This window comes from Bos javanicus, chromosome 1 (genome assembly GCF_032452875.1).
Source record: "Bos javanicus breed banteng chromosome 1, ARS-OSU_banteng_1.0, whole genome shotgun sequence".
Classification (NCBI taxonomy): domain Eukaryota; kingdom Metazoa; phylum Chordata; class Mammalia; order Artiodactyla; family Bovidae; genus Bos; species Bos javanicus.
Window position 1 is genome coordinate 126,561,362 of NC_083868.1, and position 24,753 is coordinate 126,586,114.

Below are 24,753 nucleotides of genomic sequence, written 5' to 3' on the forward strand. Positions count from 1 at the left end.
GAGTGCCGAAGAATTGATGCTTTTGAACTGTGGTGTTGGAGAAGACTCTTGAGAGTCCCTTGGACTGCAAGGAGATCCAACCACTCCATTCTGAAGGAGATCAGCCCTGGGATTTCTTTGAAAGGAATGATGCTAAAGCTGAAACTCCAGTACTTTAGCCACCTCATGCGAAGAGTTGATTCATTGGAAAAGACTGATGCTGGGAGGGATTGGAGGCAAGAGGAGAAGGGGACGACAGAGGATGAGATGGCCAGATGGAATCACTGACTCAATGGACGTGAGTCTCAGTGAACTCCGGGAGTTGGTGATGGACAGGGAGGCCTAGCGTGCTGCTATTCATTGGGTCACAAAGAGGTGGACACGACTGAGCAACTGATCTGATGTGATCTGATCTGACAGGATGATTGGTGGAGAAAGTCTGAACTATAGATTCTGATGCCACAGTTCAGATCCTGGCTCTGCCTCTAATTGTAAATATGTCATTATATTAGGATTGGCAAGTTATGTAATGTCTATGCCTCAGTTTCTTCATGTCCTAAGGGAAGAAAACAACACCCCTTGTATGGGTAATGTATTTAAAGCACTGGGTACTTAGTGCCAGTTTTTTTACTTGAAAATCAATAAACAAATCAAAGTCCTCTCAAGTTAGCTTAAGAAAAGGAAATTTGTTGTAAGAATTCAGGACTGTCTTAGAGAATCCAATCCAGGAAGTACAACGAGGCTTCTTAGGAACCGAACCTTAATTGAGGTGTTACTTTCAAATGCACACTCTTATTCTCCATGGGACCATGGGCTCCGAAGTGTGACCCTCTGTAGGTCACGTGTTTGTTCCAGCATCTATAGTTGGGGATTGGGGCAGGTCACCTTGAGGGGCTACCACTACTGGACTGTGGGTTGTTGAGGAAACCTGGACCTCTCAAAGGCAAGCTGTTAAGAAACAACCACATTCTGAGCTGGCAATCAGTCCTTACAGTTCATACCTAAAAGAGGCTCTGTAAAACAGCTTTGCCCTAATGGTAATCGGAGTTTACTCTCTGATGTGCCTGCAAACAGCCTTCATACAAGGGTAATCCCAGTAAACTCCTTCAGCTTAGGAAATGGTTGCCTTTAGAATTTTGAGGTCCTTTATGAAGTCATGTATTCCTACAGTTGCAAGAGTCTTAGCCATGTTTCACTGACTTCCTAAATATAGAAACAATAAATAAATATACCTACCAATTATTAAATCCTTATTAAGGATTTAATATCACAGGCCAATATACTACCTGGTCTACAAAGATCGTCTCCTTTAATTCTCAGGACCCTACCATGTAGGCAGGTTTCACCTATGCAGTAGTCTGATTACAAATCCTATGGTATTTGCTTTGCTTTGCTCTAAAGCTTAGGCTTTCTAATCTAGTTTCTATATCAATTCTCTCTAGTTTTATTTTAAACATATTATTTCATTCATTTCATTTGCTATTTATTGGTATCTTTTAAGGGTTTAGCTCAGGCATAGAGTTATGAATAAGACCTAGACCGAGTCTTGATCATCCATGAAGTCTAGCAGAGAAGGAACAACTAAACCACCAAGAATAATAGCAATATAACAAGTACATAGAAGAAAGGGATATCTCACAGACGGAAGATATCAGGGTGTCTAGAAGAGCTGAAACTTAAAGGAGCCAAGCAAGGGAAGGAAATTGACCAGAGCTGAATTGTATATAGTGCAGATTAAGCGGGATCAGAGGAAAAATGGAGGTGAAGGTAGGCATAAGACCATAACACTGCAAACCATGCTAAAGTGTCTGACTTTCAGGCCAAAAGCTTAGTCCAAGCTTTTTTGTTTGGATGTAACAAAATCCCACTTAAAGTAACTCAAAAAAATAAAATGAAGGAGGGAATAGAATGTATTATATGAACGCAGAAAATCTAGAACCAAAAAGCAGAAACATACCTGAGTTTCATAGGGGCCTGGACCAAGAATAGGAAGCTATCAGAAGATACCTCCCTTCTCTAGTCTCACCTCTGCCTTTCTGTTTAACACCGGGCTTCCATATTCCCTTTGGACATTGCTTCAGTTCCAGCAACCAGATGAAAGGTTGTTGTTGAATCACGCGAATACACCGGGATTCTTGGCCCCCGGAGGAGAAGAATTCAATCCGGGGCCAGAGACGAGGCTTGATCGCTCAGAGCTTTTGTGTAATAAAGTTTTATTAAAGTATAAAGGAGATAGAGAAAGCTTCTGACATAGGCATCAGAAGGGGGCAGAAAGAGTACCCCCCTGCTAGTGTTTAGCTGGATGTTATATAGTCACTAGCAGTCTGTTAATAAAAGAAAGGAATGTCTTAAAATTCAGAATGGCACCAGGCCCCTCACCCATAAGATGCATTTTGGGATAAATGGTTTATCCTGGGCCATAAAATGATTAACTTGAATCTTGAAGAAGGGCAGACCACCATACAAATAGTTTCATTTACATAGATTAGGGGAACAATATCCATACTGGTTTGTCAAGTAGGTTCTGGGCCAAGAGGCGGAACCGACTTGGAGACAGAGTTTTGGGGTAAAGGCATAGTACATTAGCATAGCTTAAGACAAACATTTCCATAAGAAAAGGCATTGGTTATCTCTAGACTCTAGAATAGCTAACTTCAGGCGAAACCGGGTGTCATTATGGCAACACAATATTTTAAGAGAAACCTCCCTTTAAATTTGTATAGAGAAGGAAAAAATATTGCTAGTTTGTTTTTTCTTGCCGCTTAAGAGAGATAAAAATGTCTGACACTTGCAGGCTATTTCCTCTATTTGGAGACCCCTGGCCTTCCTGCCTGTTACCCTCTCATTCCCCCTTTTCTTTTAGGAGAATTATGTTGCCTAGGGAAAAGGGGCGTCGTTCTCATTCCATAACTACTTCCGAGCTGACAAGGGGCGTTGTCCCTAAATTGGTGAGGCAACATATTCTCCTAATCCTCATATTGAGGATATCTGATCCAGGGGCCCCAAATAGTAGCTGGAGGTAGCTACAGTAGTAGCAGGAGTTTGAGCAACCATTTGTAACTTAAAAGCTTTCATGCGGCTAGAAACAAATCCAGTTATACAATTACAGATGTAGGGAGCAAACAGTAAAAATAAAACATTTAGAATCAAAATTAAAAGTCACATTATGTCCATAGTTAAAGTGCAAAGTGTTGCACCAGTCCATTTTAGGGTTGGTAGATGTCATCAGATGACGAAGAGGCATCGCATGTGATTGTTGTCGAAGGTATTCACAGACTTGGAGAAAGTCTTTTCCTTGAAGTGGGGATGTCCACCACGGGAAGCCTTCCACTGACGAAGAGGGGAGCGCTCCGCAGACCCAGCAGTTAGACTGATTGTGGAATGCAGCATAGGAGTGAGCCCAGGACAGGAATATATTGTCTTGAGGATACAACAGCAGACTCAGGATATTTGGAGTCAGCAGAAGTAAGCTCACATAGGTTATCAGGCCCATCCGCTGCCCTTTGCTTAACTCTAGAGCTCGGGTCAGGGCCACAAGCTCCGCTAACTGAGCACTAGTTTCCTGGGGGAGAGATTTTGCTTCTAAAACCTGTTCAGCAGTCACCACGGCATAACCTGCTTTACGCTTTCCATCCTGAACAAAAGAACTGCCATCTGTAAATATTTCTATGTCAGGATTGTCTAATGGGGTATCCTTTAGATCCTCTCGAGCTGCATAGTTTAAAGTTAGGAATTGAGAACAATCGTGATCAGGTGTTTCATTTTCCTTCTCAGGAAGGAAAGTGGCAGGATTTAAATTTCCACAAACTTTAAGCTTAGTTACTGGTCCTTCTAACAACAATGACTGATACTTAAGAAGCCTACTGTCTGTCATCCAAATATTAACCTTAGAATTTAAGATTCCACTCACATCATGAGAAGTCAGTACAGTAAGGTTTCGTCCATTAATTATTTTTAAAGCTTCAGGTGCTAATAAAGCAGCTGCCCCAATTACTCTTAGGCAGTGGGGCCACCCACGTGCAACTACATCTAATTCTCTGCTTAGATAAGCAATAGGTTGTTGGTGAGGCCCTCGGGGTTGTGTCAAAACTCCCAATGCCACACCTTTTCTTTCAGTGACAAACAAATTAAATTCTGACCCTGTGGGCAAGCTCAGAGCTGGAGCTTGCAGGAGAGCAGTCTGAAGAACCTTAAAAGCCTTTTGAGTTTCTGGAGACCAAACCAGTTTGTCAGTTTGGGCCTGCTGAGTTTCAGCTATAAGTTTATATAAAGGCCGGGCAAGTTCTCCATAACCCGGAATCCAAATGCGACAGTAACCTGTGATTCCCAAAAATCTTCTCAATTGTCTTAAAGTCATAGGTAGGGGGTGATTTAGTATAGGTTTAATTCTCTCAGGGCCTATGGCCCTAGTCCCTTTTGATATGATTAGGCCCAGATATCTAACCGATTGTTGACAAAGCTGAGCCTTTTCTCTTGATGCCTTGTAACCACAGCCTGCCAGAAAGTTTAAGAAATCTTCTGAGGCTCGAACAAGCTTCCTCTGTCTCAGCACAGAGCAAAATATCATCTACATATTGTAACACCACTGTTCAGAGCTATTAAGTTTTGTAAATCCCGTGACAAACTTTGTCCGAATAAGCGAGGACTGTCACGAAATCCCTGGGGCAAAACTGTCCAGGTTAACTGAGAAGCTGGCTGCGTAGGGTCTTCAAAGGCAAATAGGAATTGACTTTCTTCCGCCAAAGGCACTGAATAGAAGGCATCCTTTAAATCAATTACTGAGAAATATTTGGGCCGCTCAGGAATTTCAGACAATAGAGTATAAGATTAGGCACCACGGGGTGTAAAGGAACTACAGCCTCATTTATTATTCGTAAATCTTGAACTAGTCTCCATTTACCATTCGATTTCTTTATACCCAAAATAGGAGTGTTGCAAGGACTGTTACAGGGAATTAATAGTCTCTGTTCCTTTAAATTTTCGATGATGGGTTTTAACCCTTCTTTAACTTCAGGTTTCAGTGGATACTGCTTCTTATGTGGAAACACGTGTGGGTCTTTGAGCTTAACAACTACCGGAATAGCATTTTGTGTTCGACCCACAGATTTTCCATCAGCCCATACTCTAGGATTTACATTTTGTTCAACTAAAGGGAGAGAAAGGGAGGGCTCCATATTCATGAAAACAGAGGCATGGACCTTGCACAGTATATCCCTTCCCAAAAGGGGTGAGGGAGATTCTGGCACAATCAGAAACTCGTGTGAAAACAGCACAGAATCCCAGTTGCAAGATAAAGAATAACTGAAATAATACCTTTGGCTCGTCCAGACAGTCCCATTACGGAAGCGGATCGGGAAGAAAGTGGGCCAGGGGCTTCAGTAAGCACAGAATAAGTTGCCCCAGTATCTAAAAGGAAATCGACGGATTGGCCCCCCACAACTATTAATACCCGGGGTTCCTCAGGTGTAATTAGGACGGGAGCTTGTGTGGGGACCCCCGGGCACCTTCAGTCCTGATTGTCTTGAGAGTCCGACCCCGGAGACCTACGCCTCTGGGGACAGTCTCTCTTCCAGTGTGGTCCTTTGCAGACCGGACATGGAGCCGGGGGCGGCTTAGATGCCTGAGGGCAATCCCGCTTGAGGTGCCCCTCCTTCCCACAGCAGTAGCAAGCCCATCCCTTTTCACCTGGGCCCCTCTGGGCATTTTTCTCAGGCTGTTTAAGAACGTTTTTCATAGCCATGGCGAAGGCTTCCGCCTTTTCCTTTGTCTTTTTTTGCCTTTCTTTCTTTTCTTCATATTCTCTACCATAATAGACTGTCTGAGCCAGTTGTAACAGAGTATCTAAAGACTGATTTGGTCCATACGCCTGTTTTAATAGCTTACGGCGGATATCTGGAGCCGACTGAGTGAGAAATCTACCCTTTAAGATCACTTTTCCCTCTTCACTTTCGGGATCAATCTCAGTGAATCTGCGAAGGCCTTCTCTCAGTCTATCTAGGAATTTACCAGGAGCTTCTTTCTCCTGTTCTATATCTGCCAATTTGCCATAGTTTAAAGGCTTAGAACGCGCCTGCCTAAGTCCTTCAAGAATACATCTAACAAAATGACTCTGATCCCATCTTCCTTTAGCTGTGTTGTAGTCCCAGTCTGGTTCTATAGTTGGGACCGCCTGATTCCCAGTGGGGAGGGCCGCTATCTCGTTCTCCCTCTTCCCTACTGATTCATTACCAAGCCACTCATCTCCATAAGCAACCGCTTTTCCCAAAACTCGAGTCTTTGACTCAGGAGTCAGCGTTTGTCCCAAGATATACATCACATCCTTCCAAGTGAGGTCATAAAGCAAAGTAACACCTTTAAAAGCTCTGATATATTTTTCTGGGTCCTCTAAATAGTCTCCCAGATCCTCCTTGATTCTTTGTATTTCTTGATAAGAAAAAGGCTTATTAACTCTCATGGACTGATTATTTCTCCCGGTGGGTGTTTCATAAAGAGGCAACAGCTTGTGTGGCTGTTCCTCAGTCTCTCTGGCTGCTCTGCGCATATGATCCCAGGGATAGATTGGAGAAACCTGTTTTTCCTCTTCTCTTTGTCTCCTGTCCTCCATCTCATCGCTTACTTCGATGGTCTGAGTTTCTACTGAAACCAGAGTAGTCTGAGGTCGTACTGAGACAGGAGTTGTTTGGACCTCCATGTGGGCAATTTGAATCCCAGTTTGGAGTCCCAGGGGGCAAAGGAAGAGGATAGGGAGGAGCTGAAGGTTTCACACCCAAATCTATACCCTTAGGACATAAGTCTGGCATATTTCGCAGAGAGAAAAAGGGCAACACATATGCTACTTCTACCCATTTCCCTTGTTCCTTACAGAACCGGTCTAATTGTAGAACAGTATTATACTTAAGAGACCCTCCAACTGGCCACCGTTTGCCGTCCTCCAATGGATACCGTGGCCATGCAGTATCACATAGGAAGACCAGGTGTGTCTTCTTTAAGCCCTGGGGATCAAATCTATCCCAGTTTTTCAGGATACAGTTCAAAGGAGTGAGGCTGGAATTGTTAGCTCCCATCTGTAAGAGAGAAAAAAGCGACCAGCGCCATTTTTCTACCGGAGGCGTCCCTCCCTGCTCTAGATGGGGGTGTAGACAGACGTTACACCAAAAGCTTTTCCTTCCTGGTCGGACTTAGTCTGTCCCTTACCGACGCAGGGGCCGTACTCGTCCCTCCCGGTTCTACCACCGAGATGGGGTGGGGATGTACCAGGGGTAGACTTGATAGCATCCCTACTTGACGTCCAGCTCTTCACCCTTAACCTTGCTTGCCTCTGATGTCACCCGGGGTGAATCAGAGTAACCTCCCGGAATGCCTCCCAAGCTAAGACCACTGTAGGAAACATTCGTCACCTGAGTGCCTGTGCACGACCCTGAGTATTTCCTGACCACAATAAGACCGACGCGAACATTAAACTGAGATGTTCTTTCCAAGCATCACCACACCAGTATAACAGCCTCCTCTGATCCACTAAGAGCCGGCATTACCAAAGGAAAAAAAAAACCCATCGCAGTCCCAATCTGAGTAACCTTTAACCTCAGAGATGTTCTGGGAGCTAGAGCTCCATCTAGCTTCCGAACTTTCGATTCTTAGCGAGGCTAGACACTTTCTTGACCACCAATCCAAGTTTGGGACCTAAGCCACAGTACACAGTAACAGTATAGATCACAAGTCCCTTGAAAGTCTATGATCCGATAGATTAGGTTAGTACTTCTAATTCCCAAGGAGTTATGAAATGGTCAAAGAGACCGAAAAGTTTGACCGAGAAAGGAGAGTTCGGTCCACACGCTTTGCCCATTTCTGGTCGGTTCCTGAAGGAGACATTGGGTGCCTCTTGGCATTGGCAGGTCGGTATAACGCCCCGACAGGTTTCTGCCATGAGCCGTATGAGATCACCGTGGAACCGCAGAGCAGGGCTCCTTACTTGTTTCACGCAGGGCATGCCATTCATTTACACAAGCACACGGTAGAGTTAGTAAAGCATAGCAGAAAACGTGTTCGCTAAGAGAACAAAGAACTAAAGCTCCAAGCATCCTTACCTTGTCCTGAAGGATCCCGGACGAGCCCCCAAGATGAAAGGTTGTTGTTGAATCACGCGAATACACCGGGATTCTTGGCCCCCGGAGGAGAAGAATTCAATCCGGGGCCAGAGACGAGGCTTGATCGCTCAGAGCTTTTGTGTAATAAAGTTTTATTAAAGTATAAAGGAGATAGAGAAAGCTTCTGACATAGGCATCAGAAGGGGGCAGAAAGAGTACCCCCTGCTAGTGTTTAGCTGGATGTTATATAGTCACTAGCAGTCTGTTAATAAAAGAAAGGAATGTCTTAAAATTCAGAATGGCACCAGGCCCTCACCCATAAGATGCATTTTGGGATAAATGGTTTATCCTGGGCCATAAAATGATTAACTTGAATCTTGAAGAAGGGCAGACCACATACAAATAGTTTCATTTACATAGATTAGGGGAACAATATCCATACTGGTTTGTCAAGTAGGTTCTGGGCCAAGAGGCGGAACCGACTTGGAGACAGAGTTTTGGGGTAAAGGCATAGTACATTAGCATAGCTTAAGACAAACATTTCCATAAGAAAAAGGCATTGGTTATCTCTAGACTCGAGAATAGCTAACTTCAGGCGAAACCGGGTGTCATTATGGCAACACAATATTTTAAGAGAAACCTCCCTTTAAATTTGTATAGAGAAGGAAAAATATTGCTAGTTTGTTTTTTCTTGCCGCTTAAGAGAGATAAAAATGTCTGACACTTGCAGGCTATTTCCTCTATTTGGAGACCCCTGGCCTTCCTGCCTGTTACCCTCTCACAGCCTAAGGCTAGCGTCTCTCCATCTCAACTCCAAATGACTATTTGTGTCAGATGTCCATCACCATGTAAGCAAGTAAGATCAACTAACACAAATATGGCTGCCGCAGCCCATTCCTAAAGAGCTATGTTCTTTGAAGCAAAAAAGGTCGGGATGTGAGGTACTCCTAAATGCTATTCTCATAACAGCCATCACATGATTTTAAGAAGGGGTTGTTTTCTTTCAAGATGAAAACTGGTGTCATTGCAGAGAATAGATTAAAGAGAGTGGAAATCAGATTTCCTAAAATTTTGAAAGCAAGTAAGAGTAAAAGAGGAGAGTGAAAAAGAGTGAAAGAGGAGAGTGAAAAAGTTGGCTTAAAGCTCAACATTCAGAAAATGAAGATCATGGCATCCGGTCCCATCACTTCATGGGAAATAGATGGGGAAACAGTGGAAACAGTGTCAGACTTTATTTTTCTAGGCTCCAAAATCACTGCAGATGCAGCCATGAAATTAAAAGATGCTTACTCTTTGGAAGGAAATTTATGACCAACCTAGATAGCATATTCAAAAGCAGAGACATTACTTTGCCAACAAAGGTCTGGCTAGTCAAAGCTATGGTTTTTCCAGTGGTCATGTATGGATGTGAGAGTTGGACTGTGAAGAAGGCTGAGCGCCGAAGAATTGATGCTTTAGAACTGTGGTGTTGGAGAAGACTCTTGAGAGTCCCTTGGACTGCAAGGAGATCCAACCACTCCATTCTGAAGAAGATCAGCCCTGGGATTTCTTTGGAAGGAATGATGCTAAAGCTGAAACTCCAGTACTTTGGCCACCTCATGCGAAGAGTTGACTCATTGGAAAAGACTCTGATGCTGGGAGGGATTGGGGGCAGGAGGAGAAGGGGACGACAGAGGATGAGATGGCTGGATGGCATCACTTACTCGATGGATGTGAGTCTGAGTGAGCTCCGGGAGTTGGTGATGGACAGGGAGGCCTGGCGTGCTTCGATTCATGGGGTCGCGAAGAGTCGGACACGACTGAACGACTGAACTGAAGAGTAAAATCTTGTGACTACCTTCGAGGTAATTGCTGTGAGCATGTGATGTGTATCCTACACAAAAAAGGTATGTATCTTTTTTTGATGCCACACACTATCTGCACATATAACTACTTAACAAAGTTTTTATTTGTTTTTATTTTATGAAAATGGTGTCATGTTTTAGGCATCATTCTGAAACTTGTCTGTTTCTGTCAGCAAGTATCTCTGAGACTTGGCATGCTCTGCCACAATGATGTTCCCCTTCCTAGGTCTACAGGCTTCTCTGAACACCTGGTCGAACAGCTAAAGATAGCTGATCACCACTCACAGCGCTAGACACTTGAAGGGAGTTTTTTTCTCTTTTCCAACGTTTCACTATGAAAATTTTCTAATAGATAGCAACATTTAAAATATTGTACAGTAAACATCTATATACCCAATACCTGTGTGTGCTCAATCATGTACGACTCTTTGTGACCCCATGGACTGTAGCCTGCCAAGGTCCTCTGTCCATAGCATTTCCCCAGCACAGATACTGAAGTAGGTTGTAATTTCCTTCTCCAGGGGATCTTCCCCACCCAGGAATCAAACCCGAGTCTCCTGCGTCTTCTGCATTGCAGGCAGATTCTTTACCTCTGAGCTACCAGGGGATCATAACCAATACCTAGATAATACCATTAACATATTACTATGCTTGCTTTCGGAGAAGGCAATGGCACCCCACTCCAGTACTCTTACCTGGAAAATCCCATGGACAGAGGAGCCTGGTGGGCTGCAGTCCATGGGGTCGCTAAGAGTCGGACAGGACTGAGCGACTTCACTTTCACTTTTCACTTTCATGCATTGCAGAAGGAAATGGCAACCCACTCCAGTGTTCTTGCCTGGAGAATCCCAGGGACGGGGGAGCTTGGTAGGCTGCTGTCTATGGGGTCGCACAGAGTCGGACATGACTGAAGTGACTTAGCAGCAGCAGCAGCATACTTGCTTCATTACATATCCATCCATCCACATTAGCAGAGCTCCCTCAAGCACCTCATTGAGCAATTAGCTCTGCTCAGGTTGTCAAATGACTGATATGACACCTAACTGGATGACTGATATGACACCTAACTGGATGAGCAGTGGTCAAACTACCTGTGGAACCCAAAGAGTTTGTTAGATGTCAGCAGAGTTCTCTATCCTGGAATGGAGGTCTTTTACAGAAAAACAACCTACCCTGCAGGACATCCGAGACTATTGAGTGAAGGAATCACTCAGAATGGCCTAGAATTGTACTTAAAGTCGGAAAGACCAAAGAGAATGGATTACACATCAGACTGCCAAAGCAAACTGTCCTGGGTCCCTGCTTTTCTGGAGGCAGCACCATCAGGAATCTAGACACTCGAGGAAGCCCTCATGGTTGATAGCTTCTCAAAATGGATCCAGGTCTCTCTCTATCCAACTCATACCTCTGGAACAACAACCCCGAGAGACAACCGTTTGCAGCACCAGGATGGCAGGAACCACTATTTATGACAGTATATCGATCTTTATTTCATTTGACAAGAGGAAATTTGTGGTCCAGATCTTTAGTGTGCAGTACAGCTGGACAGACTGCAAAGACAGTACAGATCTCTAGGTGCAAACTTGCCAGGTTTTGTGCCCCTCCATAGCTGATATTTTTTTAAGGAATGTGGCCAAGAGTGAATGAATGAACCAACATTTTAAAAAACAGAGCATTATCTCAAAACTGGCTTTGACTACTTGCTAGGAGTACTTAAGGTCGGTTCCTCCAGGACTACATTCCCACTCCTGTGACTCGGGTTACAGGGCCAGTGACAGGTACAAATAGGCCAGTGGGCGTTTCCACACATAGCTGAGGCAGAAGTGCTCCTCGGAGAATGGAGAGGGTGAGGCTTCCCCAGTGGATCAGTGATTAAGAGTCTGCGCCTTTACTGCAGGGGGCACAGGTTTGATCCCTGGTCTGGGAATTAAGATCCCACATGCTGCATGGTACGACCTAAATAAATAAAATAAAAATACTTTTAAAAGATTATTAAAAAAAAAAAAAGGATCCAAGGAGTGACACAGTACCAGAAGAGGTGAGCTCTCTAGCAAGGGCAATAAATTAGTGGAGGAAATGCCAGCAGAGACCAGGGTAGATTTAGCAGGGCTGGGGCTGGCAGTTGCAGAAGGGAGAACCTGCAACACCACCTGAAGGAGATGCTTTGATATGGTTCCATAAGTGTTAGTTGAAGGCCTACTATGTGCTGAGTGCTGCCAGGAAACCCAGGTTTCCAGGGAAGAACTTCAAAGGAGCAAGAAAAGCCAGGAATCAGCCAGCATACAGTCTTTATTCCCTTCACAAAGAGATGACTATATATTTATCACACAAGGCTCCTACCTCATTCAGGACCCTTGAGGGAAGTTTTCTTTTTCTCTCTCTTTTTAATCAGAACATTTAAAAGTAAGCTGATGATTTCCAGCCAAAGAGGGACTTTTGATTGGGAATATTGTTGCAAAATAATATGTTTGTCTTTTCTGGAGAATGAGCACATAGATGCTTGCCTAAGAACAATAGATATTCGTCACAGCTCATTGATTTCATTTATTCCTCTCTGAAAAGAAAAAAAGCCATTATGGGGTAATATAGAGTCCCCCTAAGGAGACTCAACTAAGAATACGAAGCAAAGCTCAAGTTAACAGTATCAGACAAATGCAGGTGTCCGTAGCAAGGAATCCAGGAGCTAAATATTGCAGAATAAGCTGTGAGACAAATGATTAATGCTGCTTTTGTGATCTTTGCTTTCCTTCTTTAAGCTGTAGTCCACCATTGGTAGAGATTCCCAGGTGGCTCAGTGGTAAAGCATCCAGCTGTCAATGCTGGAAACAGAGACGCAGGTTCAATCCCTAAGTCGAGAAGATTCCCTGGAGGAGGAAATGGCAACCCACTCCAGTATTCTTATGAACAGAGGAGCCTGGTGGGCTATAGTCCATGGAGTTGCAAAGAAACAGACATGACTGAGAGACTAAGCAGGCATGCACACTCTCCAACATTGCTAGATAAATGCTTCCTGAATTCAACACACCCAAACCACTTCCCCCACCTCAATAACTTAATCAAACACCAGTGGATTCTTAAACAGCATCTCTGGGGTTTTCAGAAGATAATTCTCCAATGACACTTCCTTAGTGCCACTAAGTGAAAGAAGTCATCATTTTTGGCTGAAGTATCATCATATGATTGTTTCTACACTTATTACTAGTAAATAATAGAGGTCACAATCGCATGAGCATCTTTGATTTCTCCTTTTCTTCACCCCCCACATGTAGTTTGCAAGCTGTGATGCAATGTCATCTCCTATAGCTGCTCTTTTCTCTCCATCCTCATGATTATTACCTTTATGCAGGTCCTCTTCTCAGAATTGGCTTATTGCCAAAGAAAAACAGCAATACTGCTTACAGACGAAGTGCTTTATAGTATTGTCATTTAATTCTCACCACAGTGTTCTGAGAAGGGCACTTTCAAAGCTTTTTCTTTTGTTGCAGTAAAAACAGAACATGAGATCTACTGTCTTTACAGGATTTAAGTGTACAACATGACATTGTTGACTATTGATGCAGTATTGTACAGCAGGTCTCTAGATCTTATTCCTCTAAACTGAATTCATGTAGAACTTAACTAAAATTGTATGCTCATTAATTAATAATTCTCCAGTCACTCCTCCTTTCAACCTCTGGCAACCACCTCAGATTGAAGTTTTTTCTGAGATTTCTTCAGATCGAAGTTTTCCTCAATGACCCAGCAATGAATGAACATATACTAAGGTCTATCATCATGGCATTGAGACAAAGAAGCTTTTGAAAGCCTTCAAGAAAAAAAAAGAATCACATACAAACAATTAAGAATAATAATGATTCAAAGACATCTCAAAGGTGGGCTTCCCTCATGGCTCAGATGGTAAAGAATCTGCCTGCAATGCAGGAGACCTGGATTCAGTCCCTGAGTTAGAAAGATCCCCTCGAGAAGAGAATGGCTACCTACTCCAGAATCCTTGCCTGGAGAATTCCATGGACAGAGGAACCAGGTGGGTTATAGTCCATGGGGTCGAAAAGAATCAGACATGACTAAGTGACTAACACACACACTCATACACACACCTGGAAGACAGTGCCAGATGCTAGAGAATTATGGAGCAATCTCTTTCACATTCTGAAAGGAAATAATTTCTAACATAGAATTCTATGCTTAGCTAAATTATCAAGAAAATGTTAGGATATAAGAAAGAAATTTTCTAACATAAAAATCTCAAATAGTGTAACTTTTAAGTGTCCTTTCTGAAGAAACTACTAGATGATATGCACTAGCAACATGAAACTGCAAGCCAAGACTGAAGATTTAAACCAGATGGAAAGAGAAATTCTAATTTACACAAGATAAATTTCTCAATGATAGCAAAGTGAGATCCCATTATGAAAGCTGTCCATCAGATCTAGAAGTTGACTGGTACAAATTGGAAAAAGTTAGAGAGCTCCAAAAGAGATGGCTTTAAGAAATTGAAACAAAATTGAAACCCACTGGAGTGGGTTGTCACTCCAAGGGATCTTCCTGACTCAGGGATCGAACCCAAGTCTCCTGTGTCTCCCACACTGGCAGGTGAATTCTTTACCATTGTGCCACCTGGGAAGCCTAGGGAATGTTGCCACTCCAGGACAAAAAAGGCAAAAAGAACACGCCATCACTCAACTCCAAGGAGACTATCTTGCAGAGGGTGTTGCCTGACAAGAGCTGTGACTTTTGTAGAACTAAGCAGCTAATGCACGCCAGCCTAGCAATGCAGGGTCTGGGGAAGAACTGCTATGACCACTGTTTCTCTCTCCAGTGTCCTATTGGTGCTTCCTATTGGTCAAAACCAACTGAGTAACCCTGGGGCAAGGGACCCCTTCGATGGAGTTCATGCCTATCAACCTTGAAGACCCAGTGGAATGAAGAAGGATGAAGAGTGAGTCTAGGAAAGTAAACAGAAGAGATAGAACACAGTGTTGATACACGGGGTCAACTGCGGATTATGGTTATAATAACCATATTGTAATGTACAGTGCAATAATGGAAGCCAAATAACGATCTAAACACCATGTTATAACTGAATTAGGAAGGTGGGAAGAGTGCACGTATGTGGTTGTGGAGAGAAATGTGCATATATTCTTCCATGGTGAAAGAATCATGCCCCAAAAGTGAGCAAATATGTCACTAATGGGAGGAAATATGAAAGAAGATTTAGTGTGAATGCCTATGAGAAAATGAAATAGAACAATAAAGAAATCAACTGGGAAGATCTTTCACATCTTTCTCAGCCCTAACACATTATTATTATTATTATTCTCACGGTCCATAGGTGGAAATTCTGCATTTGACAAGTGAAACATCCACCTCAAGAACAATTAGTGATTTAAAAATCCTGAATTCGATGTTCTCACAGTCTCAAAAATATCATTCCATGGATTACTTATTAAGTACAAGGGAGAATGTACCTTCACCGTGGCAGTCAATATTTCTGAAGCATGTGGTCAAGTGTGGCAATAGTTGCGAAACTGGTAGAGAAGGACTGACCTTCTGTGCTTCTTGACATGATGTCAGGGGAGGACACAGGCTTTCCAGTGTGGTATTCTTGCCAAAAATGCTTGTCCTGACTCTAGTAGAGGGAAACTTTAGGGCATCTATCCAGGCCAGATAGCTGGCCTGTTCTCTTCAGGGGCAGGGAGGACAGGGAGAGCTGAAAGAAAACCAACAATCAGATGCAATGTGTGAACCCTGACTGGACCTAAGTTAGGAAAAATTAACATTTCTAAGGCATTTTATGGAACAATGGGTATCTTTGAAAATGGGTGCTGTTATTGACCTGACCCCATTGAATTAGGGTCAATTTTCTCAGGTACAACAATGATGCTGCAGTTATGTAGGAGATTTTCATAATCTTGGAAGGTGCACACTGTTGTATTTAGGGGTGAAATGGCATATATCTGCCTCCCACTCTCAGATGGCCTGGCATAAAGGAAGTGTAGAAAAAGATGGAGCGTGGTCAGACGCCAGCAAGAGCCCTTTAGATGAGGACTGTTCAGGTATGAATGCTGACTACTATTCTTTCAACTCTCCTGCAGATTGAAAAGAAAAAATTGTAAGTACTTCTGAGGAGGGACAAATGTCAGGAAGAGTGGGCTGCTGTTTCATAAACAAGCCTTGTTCAACATGAACTCTATCTACACAGTACATGTTAAACCTTGAGAAAAAGTAATAAAATTGGTCGAAGTCAACAGGAGAAACATTACAGTTTGGGGAAATGTCATTTGGAAATTAGTACATTTTAAGTTTGACCAAAAGATGATGCTGTTAAAGTGCTGCACTCAATATGCCAGCAAATTTGGAAAACTCCAGTCCTGGCCACAGGACTGGAAAAGGTCAGTTTTCATTCCAATCCCAAAGAAGGGCAATGCCAAAGAATGCACAAACTACCGCACAATTGTACTCATCTCACATGCTAATAAAGTAATGCTCAAAATTCTCCAAGCCAGGCTTCAACAGTACGTGAACCATGAACTTTCATATGTTCAAGCTGGATTTAGAAAAGGCAGAGGAACCAGAGATCAAATTACCAACATCCACTGGATCATAGAGAAAGCAAGAGAATTCCAGAAAAACATCTACTTCTGCTTTATTGATTACGCCAAAGCCTCTGACTGTGTGGATCACCACAACTGTGGAAAATTCTGAAAGAAATGGGAATACCAACCACCTGACCTGCCTCCTGAGAAATTTGTATGGAAGTCAAGAAGCAACAGTTACAGACAGACATGGAACAATGGACAGGTTCCAAATCAGGAAAGGGGTACATCAAGGCTGTATACTGTCACCCTGCTTATTTAACTTATATGCAGAGTACGTCATGAGAAATGCCAGGCTGGATGAAGCACAAGCTGGAATCAAGATTGCCAGGAGAAATATCAATAACCTCAGACACCCAGATGACCACCCCTATGGCAGAAAATGAAGAGGAACTAAAGAGTCTCTTAAGGAAAGTGAAAGAGGAGAGTGAAAAAGCTGGCTTAAAACTCAACATTCAGAAAATGAAGATCATGGCATCCAGTCCCATCCCTTCATGGCAAATAGATAGGGAAACAATGAAAACAGTGACAGACTTTCTTTTCTTGGGCTCTAAAATCACTGCTGATGGTGACTGCAGCCACGAAATTAAAAGACCCTTGCTCCTTGGAAGAAAAGGTATGCCCGACCTAGACAGTATATTAAAAAGCAAAGACATTACTTTGCAGACAAAGGTCCATCTAGTCAAAGCTATGGTTTTTCCAGTAGTCATATATGGATGTGACAGTTGGACCATAAAGAAAGCTGAGTGCTGAAGAATTGATGCTTTTGAACTGTGGTGTTGGATAAGATGCTTGAGAGTCCCTTGGACTGCAAGGATATCAAACTGATTAATTCTAAAGGAAATCAGTCCTGAATATTCATTGGAAGGGCTGATGCTGAAGCTGAAACTTCAAAAGTTTGGCTACCTGATGCGAAGAACTGACTCGCTAGAAAAGACCCTGATGCTGGGAAAGATTGAAGGCAGGAGGAGAAGGGGACGACAGAGGATCAGATGGTTGGATGGCATCACCAACTCGATGGACATGAGTTTGAGCAAGCTCCGGGAGTGTGTGATGGACAGGGAAGCCTGGCATGCTGCAGTCCATGGGGTCACAAAGAGTTGGACACGACTGAGTGACTGAACTGAACTGAAGTTTGGCCAAGAAAGAATGGCAGGTGAGTTTTAGGGTTAAAACTTGCCTGGAGCACCTCTCAGCCTGCTTCATCCACTGCAGAGATTGATAAACTGAGGCTCAGAGGAGTTGAGTGACTTGCCCAAGGTCACACACCTACGAAGCAGCAGGGCCAGGTCTAGGATCACCACCCATCTGCTTCAGGAACCTCTCCTTTATGGATCATGAATCGGTCATCTTCTATTGTATAGTATTACTGCATAGTGAGCACACAACTCAGCAGTAATCTGTGCGCTTTCTCAGGAAAGATGACAGCAACAGATGTGAAAAGGGGAGGAAGAGGGAAAACCAGGAGGCTGCAAAGACCACAGTTGGATATTGGCTGGTAGGGAAATAGAGACTGACAATGAACAGTAGTTACCCTCAGGCAGTAAAGGATCCATTCCACCAAATTAGAGGGTTTCATCAGTTCACAATGTAATTGGCCATTAAAGCTTAGTAATTGATTCTAAGAAGCTTGACTCGGAATGTTTGTCCCAGCTGTCAAAAGTCCATGCAGTCCAGATAGACAAAGAAGCTTTGTAACAGCTCTTGGTGATCACTGAGATTTTTAGACAAAGAGAAACAGTTCTTAAAATTTGGGGTACTTGGCTAGGTTTAAAGAATATTTGTCCAATTTTCTTGTGACGTTTTAAGACTCCAGACAAAAAGCGTGGGTTTGACAACGTATATTTTATTATTTTCTCCAATATCTTTGTTTTATTAAGTTTATTTATCTCCTTATTTGGTGCACTGGGTCTTAGCTGCCATGTGCAGGGTGTTTTAGTTACAGCAGGTGGGATCTAGTTCCGTGACCAGGGATGGAACCTAGGCCCCCTGCATCGGGAAGGTGCAGTCTTAGCCACCGGACCACCAGGGAAGTCCCTCCTGTATCTTACTATAAAAAGTTTCCAAACATACATAAAAGTTAAAAAATAAAACAACTCCTGAACATTCATATACACATCACCTAATTCTACCATTAATATTTTACTATGCATCAGTCCACCTCTCTTTCATTTACCAATCCATCTTATTGTTGTAGGCATTTCAACGTAAGTTGCAGATGTTAGTATGCTTCCCCCAAACACTTCAGCATGCACATCACTAACTAGAATTCAATATTGTATGGTTCATTTTTGTTTCTCTACAGGTAAAATTTCCATGAAATGTACAAATCTTAAGCGGGCTGTGAGGTCCGACAAACAATAAACACATGTGCAGTGTAAATCATCTCCACGATACAGAATAGGACATCACACACAGAAAATTCCCTTGCACCCTTTCCCAATAAATTCCCAAGTACCAAGAGGCACCCATTATTCTGAAAATTTTTCGCCAAAAATTAATTGTGTCAGCTCTAGAACTTTATGTCAACAGAAAAATACAGTATGTTCTCTTAAAAAAAAAAAAAACTGGAGTTTAAAAAACAAGTATAAACAATATTATTAGTTTCAGGTGTATAAATATAGGGATTCAATATAGAGTATATACGCTTTATGCTGGGTTTCTTTTACTCAATGTTTTAGGATTCATTCATGTTATTGTGTATATCAGTAGTTTGCTTCTCTTTATTTCTCAATAGTAGCCCATTGTGAGAAGAACATAGTTTGAGATTTATTCTCCAACTGATAAACAGCTGATCTGTTTCCAGTTTGGGGCTCTTATGAATAAAGCTATTATGAATGTCTTTGTACAAGTCTTTTTGTAGACATTTGTTTTCATTTATCTTGAGTAAATACCTAAGGATGGAATTTGTGGGTCATAGGATATGCATACGTTTAGTAACATAAGGACGGAGAAGGCAAAGGCACCCCACTCCAGTATTCTTGCCTGGAAACTCCCATGGACGGAGGAGCCTGGTGGGCTGCAGTCCATGGGGTCGGTTGCTAAGAGTCAGACACGACTGAGCGACTTCACTTTCACTTTTCACTTTCATGCATTGGAGAAGGAAATGGCAAACCACTCCAGTGTTCTTGCCTGGAGAATCCCAGGTACGGCAGAGCCTAGTGGGCTGCCGTCTATGGGGTCGCACAGAGTCAGACATAACTGAAGTGACTTAGCAGCAGCAGTAACATAAGGAACTGTAAGACTTTTTTCAAAGTGGTCATACCATCTCACCATCCATGGGTGAGAATTCAATTTATCCCACATGTCCACCATACTTTGTTTTATTCATCTTTAGTATTAGCTATTCTGTTGGAGTGTAGAGTATTATTTATTCTGTGATAAATGCATTAATACCATTAGTCTTTTTTTTTTTTTGACCCCGTGAAATGCGGGATCTTAGTTCCCTGACCAGGGATTGAACCCACAGTCCCTGCATTTAAGGCGAAGTCAACCAGTGAACTACCAGGGAATTCCCAGAGTCAATCTAGTTATAGAAAAAAAGTGTACCCCAAAAGAAGTTAAGACTTTCTTTTCTTGCACTCACAGGAATTGACATACTTTAAAACATGTACCTTTAGCCTCTCTTTCTCTTTTTTTTGACTTGGTCTTATTTTTTGTCTTGTAGTTTTTTTTAATTGTGGTAAAATACACTAAGCACACACACACACATAACCAAATTTACCATTTACCATTTTAACAATTTAAAAGTATACAACACAGTGATACTAAGTGCGTGTCTGATGCTGGGCGACCACTACTGTGCGTAGCCGCAGAACTCTTCCATCAGCTCAGATGGAAATCCTACTTGTCACTCTCGCTTCTCCTTCCTCGTGGCCCCTGGCAGCCACAAAGTTGATTTTCATCTCTATGGATTTTCCTATTCTGGGTATTTATAAAAACAGGATAATAATTACAAGATATTAAGTATAACTATAGATTCTTTGGATGACAGGACACAACACAAAGACATTCTGGGTGGAGAAAAGGCAGAACACTTTGTTACTTCTCTAAATGAGAGAAGGCTTCCCTGAAGGACCAAACTGGGTTTGAACCCGAGACAGGGTAGGCAGAGGCTGGAGCTGGAGGAAGCAGCTCACATATAACCAGCAGGGTGAGGTTAACTCGATTTTATGGGCTTCCTGGGAGTTGGGAATTTTGAAAAATCATGTAGGTCTAAGGAAGAAGAGGTCACCCCTGTTGGGTATCTGGGGACCTCTGGCGACAGGGAATGTGCATATATACCCCAGGAGTGCCAGAGCCCCAGAAGGAAGTAGTTAGGGTGGAGGCTTAGCAAACCGCCCACGAAGAGGAAATAAGAATTTTCACCATGACTTTAAATTGGGTCAAGACACTTGTCAGCAATATTTTGTGTCAGGCTTCTTTCACTTAGTACAGTGTTTTCAAGCCTCATCCATGTTGTAGCATGCCTCACTACTTCATTCTTTGCTATAACTGAATATGATTCCATTGTATAGATATACCATATATTTTTTATTCCTTCATCCATGTAATGGATTTTTCGGTTGTTACCATGTTTTGGCTATTATGAATAGTGCTGCTATAAACATTCACATACGAGTTTTTATTTAAATACTTATGTTCAATTCTTTAGAGTATAATTGTAGGAGTGGAATTTCTGGGTGGTAGGTGGAATACTGAGGAATCTCTAAACCGTTCTTCCCAAAGGCTACATGATTTTACATTTCCACCAGAAATGGACAAAGGTTCGAATTCCCCTACATCCTCACCAACACTTACTACTTTCCCTTTTTGAATTATGACAGTCCTAGGGGGTATGAAGTGGTGCCCCTCTGCAGTTCTGATTTGCGTCTCCCTAACGGCTGATAACGGCGAGCACCTCTTCTGTGCTGGTTACCCATCTGCATGCTTTCTTTTGAGAGCCGTCAATTCAACTCCTTTGCCCATTACTAAATTGGGTTGTTTGTCTATCTTAACTCCATTAAGCAACTTTTTTTCCCCAAATAATTTCCTCTTATTTTCAATACAAGCATACCTCAGAGAGAAGAACGGTTTTGCAGGTTCAGTTCCAGACTACCACAATAAAGCAAGTATCACAACAAAGTGAGTTACGTCAACTTTATGGTTTCTCAGTGCATATACAGGTTATGTTTACACTATATTGTAGACTCTTATGTGTGCAAGAGCATTATGACTGAAAAAACAATGGACATAATTTAAAAATAATGCTGTTGGGAAAATGGTGCTGTTATATATGGTCAATATGAGGCTGCCACAAACCTTCAGTTTGTACAAAATGCAATTTCTGCAAAGTATAAACTATAAAGGAAGCCTGCCTGCGTTTTAATTCTAACTTAATAAAAGATTGTTTGTTTACTCCAACATGTGGTATTTTTTAAAACATGCTTAAACAAAATGTGTGCTTTGTTTACATAAAAGGATCAACTTTTCAGATGACATTATTCTAGTTTTCAGAAAAAGAACAGAATATCCTGATTAGGAGGCATTACGTTAAACTGAAATTCAAATCTTATCTTATTATCAAAACAAAAAAGAACAGAATATCCTGATTAGGAGGCATTACATTAAACTGAAATTCAAATCTTATCTTATTGTCAAGACAAAAAAGAACAGAATATCCTGATTAGGAGGCATTACATTAAACTGAAATTCAAATCTTATCTTATTATCAAAACAGGTAGCAACAACACTGTTCTTATAACCAGAGATGTTAAATACAATGGAGAAATGAGTCTCCTCAATTAAACCTGATTAATCCTCCAAATCATATTTTGCTATTTGCTAAGTCACGTCAGTCGTGTCCAACTCTGTGCGACCCCATAGACATCAGCCCACCAGACTCCCCTGCCCCTGGGATTCTCCAGGCAAGAACACTGGAGTGGGTTGCCATTTCCTTCTCCAATGCATGAAAGTGAAAAGTGAAAGTGAAGTCACTCAGTCTTGTCCGACTCTTTGTGACCCAATGGACTGTAGCCTACCAGACTCTTCCATCCATGGGATTTCCTAGGCAAGAGTACTGGAGTGGGTTGCCATTGTGGGCAAAAGTTCATCGAGCTGTAGCAATAAAAACTAAATTTTAATACTATAAAAATTAATCAAAAACAGGCCTTTGCCACTATAATTCTAATCAGGTTTTTTTTGCCGGCATCAGACAAACTATCATAATCAGGAAAATCAAAGCCAACATGACCAACTGAAGGATTTAATTTTCACATATATATCAAATTGCTAACACCCAAGCATCAGGGAACACATGCAAACTAACTTCTAGTAACTACTAATTGAATTCAACCTGTTTAGGAACCACAGTTTCTCAAAGTGGGAAAACAGAGCAGAGCAGTCAAATAGACTTTGAACTTTCAAGTGCTAAATAAGTGGCCATAAAACATATAAACAAGAATAAAGATTATTTAGTCTAGAAATATGACTGCAACTAGGCTTTACATCAATATCTCTTTTTAAAAAAAGTTTCCTTGATCTTAAGGAAAATTTATCTGGAGATCTGCCTTACAGATGAGAAACAGGGCAAGAAAGAATGGACTCCTCTTTCAATTTCACATGTTTCATTTAACATTTTGGTATCCAGTCTGGGAGAGGAAGTTCATTGTGACATATAGGTTGTTTGATGAACCCAAATTTTTCTGTTATAAAAATGTCAGTCAATAAATACAGAAAGAATGATGGAATTTTAAAATATCACCATTTGGCAACCATCTTAATAATTTATTAGAGCCTCCCTGGTGGCTCAAACAGTAAAGAATCTGCCTGTAACTCAGGAAACCCAAGTTTGATCCCTGGGTTGGGAAGATGCCCCGGAGGAGGAAATGGCAACTCACTCCAGCATTCTTGCCTGGCAAATACCATGGAGAGAGGAGCCTGAAAGGCTACAGGGTTACAAAGAATTGGACACGACTGAGTGACGAACACTTTCACTTTTTTTTCACTGATTAAAGCAAGGATCATCAATGGACATTAAACTTACTGGGTGAGAGTTTGAAGAGTGATAGGATATTTATATAGTCTCAAAGTATCTCCATATCAGATGTTCATTAACTGCAAAAGACATTTATTAATTTCAGATTTCTGCATAATGAAGAAATCTGGCACCACATTATCAAGTGACCAACAAACATCATATTAAACTAATAGATACCACATACTTCTTAAGATGATGTACTGGCAAGCAGGACTGGACTCAGGTGGGAGAAATGAGGCATTTAGGGCTGACCTTGTACTTGCATGTAGCTAAGAATGGATATCTCCTTAAATGTTGTGCACTGGGTACTTCCTCTGCTTTATCCAAGTCCCAGCCCTGTTTAAGAAGAGCAAGTTGCTTTTGTGCTGCTCTGGCCCAAAGTGCATAACCTGAATCAAATCACAAAGAAACATGAGATGAACTCAAAATGAAGGACTTTTGGGACTTCCCTGGTGGTCCAGTGGCTAAGACTCTGAGCTCTGAATGCAGGAGGCCCCAGTTTGATCCAGGCTTCCCTGGTAGCTCAGACAGTAAAGAATCTGCCTGCAATGCAGGAGACACAGGTTTGATCCCTGAGTTGGGAAGATCCCCTGAAGAAGGGAATGGCTTCCCTTCTCCCATGGAGTGGGAACCCACTCCAGTATTCTTGCCTGGAGAATCCCATGGACAGAGGAGCCTGGTGGGCTACAGTCCATGGGGTTGCAAAGAGTTGGACATGACTGAGTGACTAACATACACACACACACACACACACACACACACACTCCTGTTTGATCCCCTGGTCAGGGAACTAGATTTTACAAGCCACAATTAAGACCAGGGGCTGCCAAATAAATATTATAAATAAAAATTCTAAATTATTTTTAAAATGAAGGACTATCTACAAAATGACTGCCTTATACTTTTCAAAAATGTCAGTATCTCTAAAGACAAAAACAGAGCAATGGTCCCAAGCGAAAGGAGACTAAAAAATATGACACTGAATGCAACACACAGTGTGGGGTTTTCATTTTCTGTGAGGGGCACTGTTGTGAGAATTGGTGAAATCTGAATAAGAACACTAGATTAGCTAATGGCTTTGTGTACGATGATTATGCAAGAGGATATATTTGTTTTTAGGAAGGTCTGACCCAAGTGGGCATCATGCCAGCAACTTGCTCTCAAATGGTTCAGAAAAAAATATGGATAAATAGATAAATAGAAAAAGATAAGCTTAATATGGTAAAATGTTA